The sequence below is a fragment of the Dinoponera quadriceps genome, unplaced genomic scaffold, assembly GCF_001313825.1.
Source record: "Dinoponera quadriceps isolate SergipeBrazil2010 unplaced genomic scaffold, ASM131382v1 scaffold3164, whole genome shotgun sequence".
NCBI classification, from domain to species: domain Eukaryota; kingdom Metazoa; phylum Arthropoda; class Insecta; order Hymenoptera; family Formicidae; genus Dinoponera; species Dinoponera quadriceps.
Genome location: NW_014557186.1, coordinates 439,770 through 451,302, shown reverse-complemented (window position 1 = coordinate 451,302; position 11,533 = coordinate 439,770).

Below are 11,533 nucleotides of genomic sequence, written 5' to 3'. Positions count from 1 at the left end.
TAAAAATATAAATAATAATAAAATAGTAATAACGTGGAAATAATATGCGTAATAAAAACTAATGGAGATACTAATAATAACTGATAAGTCACACGAACGCCACGTCTCCCTTGATACGTTAATGTATATTATATAATTCCGCATCTCCGTTTGTACGCATTTTAACAAAAGGAAAAGAAAAAAATACTAAGAGAATGAGAGAAAGACTTTGACAAAGAGGGACGGGGGAATGCGTGCGTGCGTGCGTGCGCGTGTGTGTGTATGCGTGTGTGTGCACGTGCGTGCATGTGTGTGTGTGTGGATGCGTGCGCGTGTGTGTGCGTGCGTGCGTGTGCGCACGTGAGAGAGAGGGGGGGGAGGGGGGCAATAAGGAATAATGAGCATTTTTACTACAGGATACATTTAAACGGTGTATAAATACCGAAAAAAAAAGGAAAGGATACTATACTTTTATATAACGGTACTAGCTCACACAAATATCCTGCCGAGTTGCCCCGGGTTATGCTAACAGCTCCTTGGCCCGTTTTAACAAACAAATAAACAAACAAAAGATTTATTAAGTTTATAAGTGCTAAGAGGAGCTAAGCCCATCGCCTTATTGAGTATTAAACAGAAGCAAGGTTTGCGGAGAGGGAGTGGAGAGCGACATGATGAGAAAGCGGGAAAGAAACGACGAAAGGAATGGTCAAGGAGGGGAAATGCGAAGAAGTAACGAAAGAAAGGGATACAGCGAAAAAAGAGCGACGGGTATAACGAGATGGATGGAAACGCGGAGAAGAGGGAGAAATATCAAGGGAGAAAAGGAAAAAAAAAAAGGGAAGAAGTAGAACGGAAGGAAAGGAATAAAATAGAAGAGATGGAAGCGAGGAGGACAGCGTACACGACACATATAATCTATTTTTCGCCTGCGCCAAATGATCTTACGAGATAACTATTATGATTAAAACGAAAGAATATAAAAGAATGAAAAGAGAAGACCGCTAATTTTTCTAACGAGCCCGCGAATGCCGCCAGGAGAGACGACCGATGTCCTACGTCTTCCCCGGCGGTGACTTTTTGTAAAGCCACTATTTCTATATTGCGCGCAATGGAGGGTGCTGCTACGACGCTCCGTCGAAGAATCGGGGAGGTGAGGGAATTCAGCATGATCATCTAACGATTTCAGATTTGAGAATCGGCACGGTCAGCAGGGTGGAAATACGGAAGAGACACGAGACAAATAGTTGCAAGGATGCACGAGACCCGGCAATGAACTTATTATACGATACCGTATAACAAGAGATAAGTGATCTGTGATATATATAATCGTAATGAAACAATTCTCCGGGATTTTTTGGATAAATAATTTTCACGTATCTCTCCTTGGTGTCTGCCGGAGAACCATCATCGGACAACAGATATCCCGTGGATAATTAAGATTTATCACCGAAATGATGTCCTTCTTCACACATAAATCCTCAATATTAAGAGAAAAAAAAAGAAGAACACTCTCTCGACACATTTAGGTCTCTTGTGAGCGACCTGATGCCGCCGATTCAAGGGAACCGTCACTTCTTTTCGCGCATCTGTAGGATTTTCATTGTCGCGACTCGTGCATTTTTTTTCTCTCAACACACGGGAGAACCGAGAAAGAGAACCAACGGGGATCGAATTCCGATTAGCCGGGTACCAGGGCACTCAGGGCAACGATCAATATCGATCTTAATTTTTTATGATGATAACTTACTTTCGCTTGTACGCTTTATTACACGTACATTCATTATACGTACATTCATTGGAAGAAGGAGAAAGAGAGAGAAAGGGAGAATGGCAGAGAGGGTGGGTGGGAGAGGAAGGGATGGCGAATTTGTGGGTATACATATTCGAGTATATCCGCGCGCGTAATTTGTTAAACGAGATGAACGAGTGCGAAAGACTGCTCTCCCCATCACTAAACGCTTAAACCTTAAGAATAATCGCAGGATTACGCGGCTCATAGGCAAACGAGAAGCTTGATTTTCATGTACGCCTGATTTTCACGTACTTTCGGAACTTCAAGCGCGCAGCGACAGATGAGTGTATCTCTCGCATTTTTCTCATTCATTTCGTTCCTCCGCGTCTTTCGAGTGCGCAAAGCGATTCGTTCGGATAAAGCCGCGTAAAGTGCGCGCGTAATTGAGCGCTGACGACGCGAAATTATGTCGCGCGAGCCAGAATTGCGTCACGTTAGAGAATAAACAAACCGTAGCGAATTAATCGAAAACCGGAAGTGAGAGGGAATGAGAAGTGAGGAATAAGAAGAAGAGGAAGGTGAGAGAAACGAAAGAGGATTGAAGAGGAACGAGAGAAGAAGGAGTTAACATGCGTATCGCGAAGAAGGGAGTCACGTATGCTGGAGTATCATGATAAGCATATCCAACAATATTAACACCAAGAAATACTCGTGAGAAGAGGCAAAGGGACGGAAGGTTTCTGTCGAACGGGGAAGATGAACGCGAGAGAAAGGGATGAGAGTTGGTAACGATTAGGAATTTCTTTATTAAAGAAAAAGGAAAGTAGAGGAGGAAGATCGAATTTGTTACGCATTGAAGCATGGAGGCGTTGTTACGTACAGACATAGAGGGACATATAAATACACACAAACATATACGATATACACGCACGATATTTCATCATATGACTCCACACGCGGCAACGTTTGTCATGCGCGGTGAGAAGCGACTATCGGTAAAAGCGCGGTAAAAGCGTTATCGTCGCGACGATAAGCGCAAGCTCATGGCGTGACCTTGCTGGCTCGGTTGCAACAGCAACCGAGCCAGTAACAGTTCGGTGTAACTCTCATACCACTGACCCTTCTAACTTGGTTGTCACAATACCGGTTAGCAAGTCGATCCCGTGAGTTTGCAACTATCGTCGCAGTTATCGACGTTGCGGCAGATATAAAAGGGCCTTAAGGGAAAATTCGTTTCTTGCGGTGTTTGGAGCGCGCTCGCCTTCAGACCGTACACGCATAAGAGTAGATTTGGAATGTGTCCCGTGCGCAGTGAGGTATTCGTCTACCTTTTCTAGGAAAGTGAAAGATCGATCGGTTATTGAGTCACTTCGTCGCGTGGAAAAGGTCGCCTCGTCTCGATAAGGTGTCGATCGTTATGTTCCTCTCGTCGAAGCTGATACGGATAATACGGTGCGTGATTCACGAAGGCGAACGATTCGGGAATCGACTTACCGATATCCGAGGCCCGAAGTGTTGGGATAAAGTAATCTCTATCCACTAACTGTACACTAAGAGCAGGCGCGTAGTGCTCATATCCCGTTTGTTAATGTTTCAGATACTTTATTAAATGTTGATATAAAATGTATTGCGATACATTCCTTATTTGTCGCCGGAACCCGCCGCGTTTTGAAGCCTTCGACCCTTCACAGGCTGCTGGTGTGTCGTTTTGGGATGAAAAGGCTCGACGTGATCGCGTTGCAGCCGACTCTACGTATTACAGTATTACGTATTGGGGATATACAGGGACGAGCGTTGATTTTTACAAGTTTCGTCGAGGGGCTTATTATTATAAAACCGAAATAAATCATAGATCCGTTAATTGCGTATGCATCTTATTGGAGAATCATTGCGTGCGAATACTATTAATTTCCTTTCTTCATTCTCTCCTTTTTAAAGGAAGTACGGCATTGTGAAGGGTTAAAGCGCAAGTATTCAACCTGTGTCAGTCGATCGATCGATCAACCATTCATTAGCAATCATTAGTGTGTATGCGAATGTACAGGGTAATTCGGACATACAAGAACTTCGGAAGCCTATTGGGAGGTTCGAACGTCTCCCTCGCCTCCCACCAAGCGTGTGGCTAAATACACACGAGTATGCTTTCGCGAACGAGTCTGCATATACCGTCTAATTAATTAATTAACTAATTAATTAATTAACTAATTAATTAATTAGTTTCTTGTTCTGAGCAGCTTATAAAACGCGTGCAATGTTCCGGTGGATATTCTCGGAGGGGGAAGAGATTTGGTATAGATAATTAGTAATTCCGACAAGGTATTGTCTTGTCAAGTCGAATTGGCGATCCGTTGTAGGAGGTAGGGGGAGGGAGGGAGAGAAACGGGGTAAATATAAGAAGAAAAATGGAGATATCGGAGAACCAGAGATCGTTTTACCGTTACGTGTTTCTCGTTTTCGAACACTCGTTTTAACTTCTTTCGAGCGTTACGTTGATTCACGATTCTTTCGGACAGTTCATTCACCTCAAAGTTAATTACTTATTTATTCATGTTATCGCAATTAATATTCCAAAATGGACGAACAAAGGGAATACTCGATTCTTCTTATTTCTAAGATAACTAACAAGGGACATTCGGTAAATATAAATTAAAACAAAATCTGAAACTTTGCAGAATTATGGAGCGGGCAAACCTAATAACTAAACAATTTTTCTTTGGTGCCCGAAATCGGTTTTAGGGATCAAAATAACCCTTTGAAGGTAAACCGGTTCTTAAATTTATAAGCGAATATTATTTAAACTGTTAGAAATATGCAAAAATATTTTAGGCAAAAGTTTCATGGTCGATTTCGGTATAAAATAATCTTTAACTTCACTGCAAAATAAATTTCAGGTATTTAAAAAAAATATGAGTGGTGGGGGTATTTCGAAAAATCTCAGAATATCATCATTAATTAATGTCGAAACTATGAAACTTTTGTCTACAATATTTTTTCATTTCTAACAGTTTAGATAATATTCGCTTATAAATCTAAGTACCGGTTTTCCTTCAAGAAGAAAGAATTGTTTTTACACCTAAAACCGATTTTGGGCACCAACGAAAAATGATTTAATTATTAGGTTTGCCTGCTTTATAATTCTGCAAAGTTTCAGATATTTTTAATTAACGCGTTGCTGAATATCCCTTAATTGTGATATGTGCGCGATTTAACCGTTTGATTGCCTAAGTATATGGTCGATTCGTCTTTCCAGAAACGGTTCGCAAAAGATGTAACGTTTGCAATCTTGCTTATTTTGTTATCCTTCCGAGGGATCACAGATTTAAATCGTGGGTATTAGAATACGTCCGACGTTTCTGCGTGCGACGATATTATTTGTCGAATTTGTACCGGTTGCAGGTATTTTGAATATCCTCACGACAACATTCAGCGTCGGAGATACGATTTTTGCTTTTATCTTATACTCACAGCGCGAGTATCCTGAGTATCCTTAAATTCTTCAGATTCAGATAGCTGCATTTTAGCATTTTCAATGCGCCTGGTACAAACCTTGTATTTAATTACACTCGAAGATGCTCTCGCGCTCAAACGGTTAATCGGAAACTCTCCGATTCGCATAACTAAACAGTTCTTCGCTGCCAATTAATTACCGCTAATTAGAGATAGTCCGACGTCGAGCGATCGTTGATACGAAATCAAACCGGGCGCATGGCTACGCCGAAAATTTCCCGATCCGAGCGGGAAGAAAGTAAAAACCGATTTCGCACCGAGTTACAACACGACGCGTTGCAATGTGCACTACGTACACACGTTGTGAGAACTCGATAAACGAAAACTTGTCTCTGTCCATCGTCCGGTCGGCCTCTAACGGAAAATTCAGGCCGAGGTCCTCAAGCTACTCGGAGTCCTTCGATCTGCCACGTATGGCGCAGATCGAATTGCCGCTATTGTTCGAATGTAATTCGAGTGTGAATCTGCTGTGATTGCGACTCGATCGCGATCCCACTGTAAACCGACCATGACCCGATCGCGGTTCAATTTTAATTCGACTGCGACTCGCGCGGGATTGGCCTATAGAAGGGCGAAAGCCACTAAAAGGATTAAATTTACGCGGCGCACCTCACTTCTGCTAATGTTCCGTTCAAATTCGGAAACGATCGCGAACGATCATGTAGGGATGGCAACGTAATTCTGATATTTCATATTCGAGTGTCGATTTTCTCGTTATTCGCTGTAATGATGGTGAAACAATATCGCTTTTTAAGAGGTGTGCACCTTCGTTTTCCCAGCGCAAAACAGTAATATTAATTAACGATGCTTCGATCTCCTGACCATTCGCCGTTCGAAAGAGATAATGAGTCTTGCGTTCTCCAGAAGCTTTGATGCGTGACGTCTGCGATCAGGAAATATTGATAATTGGCGGGACCTCGACTTTTGCCATCCCGGGACCGAGTGTACACACCACGAGAAAGCGTTATAAAAAAATTTGTAACGTTTTATAAGTAAATTGGCATATCAGTCTTATCATTTGTGCAAGTGGAAGAGAGAGAGAGAGAGAGAGAGAGATGTATTTGAAAATTATTGTTTCCACTTCTTCATCGATAAACGCTCTGCTGGTTTGGAGCTGTAGTCATATCGTTAGTGCGTAAGGCTGTATGTGTGACGATGTTAATTATTGTAATATAAAAGAGCAAGTGATAAACGCGCGCGCGACGGGAGAGAAGGAAACCAAAATATAGGAGAAATAACATACCAAGCCATGTTATTCCTATGTGATGGTGATCAGTGCGGGAGGATCAAATGAAAGAGAAAATTGGATGCGATATATCGTTTGTCTAGTAGTACTGGACACGTGCTTCGAAGAGATAGACTTTTTATAAGCCGACATTCTGTTTTAATCCCCCGCGACTACCACAAAACCCCTCCCCCGATCTTCAATTGAATATTTTCACAATATCGAGACGTAAAATTCTCTCCGTTTTTATGTGAATCGGATAGCTTTTCATAGACGATAAAAATGATAAATACAGTGAGCTTGTACGAGTGAATGGAAGGGAGAGAATGCGGGCATGTGTGCGTGTTAGCTTGTATGTGTGCGTGTGTGCATATTTGCGCGCGCGCGCGTGTGTGTATGTACGTATGTGTGTGTGTGTGTGTGTGTGTGTGCATATGTGCGTACATGAAAGCGTGCATGCATACTTGATACGTGAATGTGCGCGACCGTGCGCACACGATAGAGGAAGAGAGGGGAGGAAGAAGAGTGCGGAGAAAAGTACGAGTGGAAAAGGGAAATTATGAGGCAGAGGGTAAGCGTGAGTATATATGGAATGTAAAACTTGATAAATAAAAACGGAAAGACCTCAATAGAGCGTGCTGGGAAAAGGAGAAGGGGGGAGGGGGGGGGTAGAGGGAAAGGTGAGAGAAAGCGAAAGATGGGGCGAGGATATGTGAGAAAGAAAGAATAAGACAAAGAATTTGTATGAGGATGAGAGCGGCAGGAGGGGCAAGAGAAAAGAGATTGGGAGAGGGAGAAAGAGAGAGAGAGAGAGAGAGAAAGAGAGAAAAGAAACGAGAGAGAAGAGGAATGAAAGAAAGAGAGGGAGAGGGGGTGAGAGAGACGGATAATGGAAAAGAGAGAAAAAGAGAGGATGAGAGAACGTGTGTATATGAGAGAAAGCGCGCGCGAAAGAGAGAGAGAGAGAGAGTTGTGAATGATAAGTGGGAGAGGGAGAGAAAAAGAGCGAAAATAAGGGAAAATAAGGGGAAAAAAGCGACAAAAACATAGTATGAAGAAGCAATCGCACCTCGATCGAATTTAAATCTATAATTTCCTCTCACATCTCTGCGCAGTGTTTTGGGCCCTTCCGTCCAATACGCGATGTACCACTATCATGATTTATTTATAATTTTTGCAAGTCTACGTATACACAATAAAATTGTTATTGCTGAAACGATAAGTATGTAAAATATGTATACTGTACATTTCGACCTTCGTTCTAAAAAAAAAAAGCATTATTAAGGTCTCGCTGGACCAGGATTCCTGCCGTCCTGGCGTGTGTTGTAATTGTATATGTACATATACATGCGTATTTTTTAATATCAGACGGTACTTTACTCGATAATTAGGGTCGCTTATTAGAAGGTATGTATATTTATATATAAATATAAAGACACAGAGATATATATGTGTATATAAATATATGTACGCATACGCGTGCACGTGCGCGCGCGAGTTCGTGCACGCGTGCACACATTGCGCGATAAATGAAAGCGGCATTCCCGACGCCATTGTCTGCGATGAACGATCTTCAAAAGGAATAAAGCACTTTCACGTAGCAACGTGTTCCTAATCACTCGTGACATCCAGCTATTCCAGCGAATTTCTTGCAAACGGCAATCATATGGCATACTTCGTCTGCTTTATCATCTTTAATCCTAAAACCGATCCTATTCTAGTTTTGTAATGCTGAAGAAGAAATCAGAGTATCATGTCTATACTGTTAATAAATATGAATCCTTCTCTTTAATTTGCATATCATCAGCCTACGGTGCGACTTTTTTTCATCAAGTTATATTCAACGTTGAAACAATAGAATTTTTTTCTTTTTTAATCGTGCACAGAAAGCTAATAAATTAGTGCACAACGATCATCAAGAATAGTAAACCAGTGATGCTGAAACGACCGGAGCAGGTGATAATCTATAGGGGCAAAATCTGGAGAATAAGCCGTATTCCCAGCCCAAAAAGAAGATAAATTCCAGGGTCGCTTTTGTTGTGTATGGCAACGCATTGTTCTGCAGTAGAATTACTTGTCTGGTTCTACTGTCAGTAAATAGTCTTTTACGCACGATTTCGTTGCTTAAATGAATGAGTTGCTGTTGATAACGTTCAGAAATAACGGTTCCACAGGGTTAGAGCAACTGGAACACAAAAAGGATGCAGTGCCTCAGATGTTCCTTTTCGAACGACATCGTGATAACTACTATTTTCTTGAGGTTATGTCGGCAAGGCCGCCAATTATTATAGTGCTTCTTAAAGCTTAAGATTGGCACTTTCAAATTATCCTAGGGCGGGAAAAGATTTAAATTTGGACCGGAGTTATGAGACGTCAAATGTAAAGGTACCGAACTTATTTGTACGAGGTGTGTCCCAAAAGTAATGAATAGTTTAGTGCGCATGTTAGAAAGGCCATGAAAGGAAAATGGCAGTCGAGGCAGTTGGCGAAGAACCCCAGGTGTACAGTCTGACCCTTCTCGGTTGCTTCCGAGCCTTTCTAGCAATCGATAGTGTCAGCAAAGTGTGTTGTAATTTTTGTGTCTTGTTACGGACGAAAATGCAGCACAGTCTCGAGCAACGTTACGCGATCGAATTCTGCGTGAAACTGGGAAAATCTGGTTTGAGAAAAAGAGTTGTGCTCGTCCGCCGTGAAATTGCAAACACGTGGATCCTTCACCATAATAATGCGCCAAGTCACACATCATTGGCTGTGAGAGAATTTTTAGCCCAAAAGAATATTCCAACGCTTCCCCACCCACATACAGCCTTGACTATAGGGTTATACAGCCCTGATTCAGCTCCGTACGATTTTTTTTTATTTCCCAAACTCAAAGCCTACCTCAAAGGACATCATTTTGGAACAGTTGAAAACACCCAATCAGCTGCGGCGAGGGCTTTGGACAACATCTCATGTAAAGACTTCCTCCGTTGCTATGAAGAGTGGCAGCAACGCAACGCTGGAATCGCTGTATTCGATCATAAGGAGCTTATTTTGAAAGAGATTAACTGTAATTGAATGTATTATTAATAACACATTTTTTTCCAATCATTCTCATTACTTTTGAGACACACCTCGTATACCTAATAAATAGCCCTGCAGGATTGACGTCGGCTGAAAAACGACTTGAGGCAAGCCACTCGATTCATTTCCGAGACGACGGCTACTGACAATGCCTGGGCACGATCTCATAAGACAGGAATCCATCTTAATAGTGTACTTAACGCCGTACTATCGCTTTACTCGTGACACAACCACCCCATCGGTATCATTATTATCCTTCATTCATCTTATAACCATCCTCCAAGCTTATTTTTCCGTACACATTTTTTACGTCGGACGTTTGACATTTAAAGGACCGGTGCTACATTATTAATCGAAAGTGTCGCCATGCATTTTTCCCAAAGTCACTTTATTATTTTTTTTACGTAAACGATCACCTGGGGTCATATAGATCCTAATTAAAAATCGCTATTATTAACAAAATATAGCATCTTATCGATTGCTCTATGGTTTCTTATTATTTATTTATTCATTTTATTTATAATAAGTGTTAATGTTAACTATACATGTTAATTGTAAACAAGAAATATAAATATTAAATATTTAATAATAGCACCTTTGTCTATTTCTTTGGACATTATTATCGGTCAGTATCAGGTGTAATATAAATATTGCTTAATGTTTACTGGGTACACATAACTTCATCCAAACTTATTATCATCTTGTCTTCACAGTACGAACTCTTGCTATACTTCACTAATTGTATAACGTAAACGATCACGTGGGGTTGTTTTGTTACCCCGATATGTTTTTACAAGCTTATAATATGTATAAGACGAGTCACAGCCTATTTTTGTTGCACAAGTTAGGTTTCTAAATGTCCAAATGAAAGGTACATATTGGTTCCCGATCGATAAGAAATCCACTGTGACGTGAGCTTTATTTTCTGACCGATGAGGATCCCACGTAACTATTCCCGGGTTAACAATGAAATTTATCTTTCGAGAAAATATATTCCGCTGAGGTACTGGCTGTAGGCGACGAAACGTCAAAAAGACTTTTCTTTGTCGTCTCGCATCCGTGAATCAAGCATCTCGAGATTGCCCATAAATGTCCATGTTCTCTACCGTTCCATACGCGGTTGTATCTACCGTAATTCATTATACTAATCCTCTATACTGAGGCACGTATCTTGTTATCCGGCAATCCGGTCGAGTCGGTCGTATTGGAGTAGCTATCATTATATCTGAAGATAGAATTCCCAGATAGTGGGTACAGCAAAAGTTAAGATTAGATCCCAGAATGATCAATACGGATTAGAACATCGCTAAGATGGGGATTCACGATGCTGCTTGGGCGAATTAGTTATAATCCATAACTGCGGCGATCGGGCGACTTGATAGTTTAAACAGTTTCATTTTGGATCGAAAAGCTTTAACGATTTTAGAAGGACAGTCTCGTCGTGGATATCGAGAAAATTTCCTCGCTCTTGCTCGTTTCATGACTCAAGTCTCGTCGAAGATCGCTCTTTATCGTGCCGGGAAAGCTCGGAAGTTCGTACTTTGGTGAAAAGAATAATCACCTAACCAAGTCGCGAACAAAATGCATAACATAATTGGCGGAAAATATTTTGATGACATAATTAAAAGTTCCGGAGAATCATGACTAGGTCCCTCCTGCCATTTTGCCCCGCCCCAGGGGAAGCAATTTAAAACTGATTTCTCGCCGCGATATCAGAAAGTTAGGTGAAATCGTGTTAAGTGATTTTAATTACTTAGAAAACTTGGACAGCCTCAGGAAGTTTCCTCGTCGCTCAACAGCGAAGTGGATGCATCCGGGAGCGCCTTCAGGGTTTCACCCTCCTCATCCCACTGCAGACTACTTACCTATCTCCACCCTTTACAACGCCCTTAACTACCAACCATCCGCATCGTTCCGGTGTTCTTGCTTGTAGGCCAATTACACGTCTGTCTAATCGATCAAGAGATTTGCGGAATTGAAGAAACTTTACTAATACCGTGAGCCGGGTTGATGTCTTTCAGCGGCGA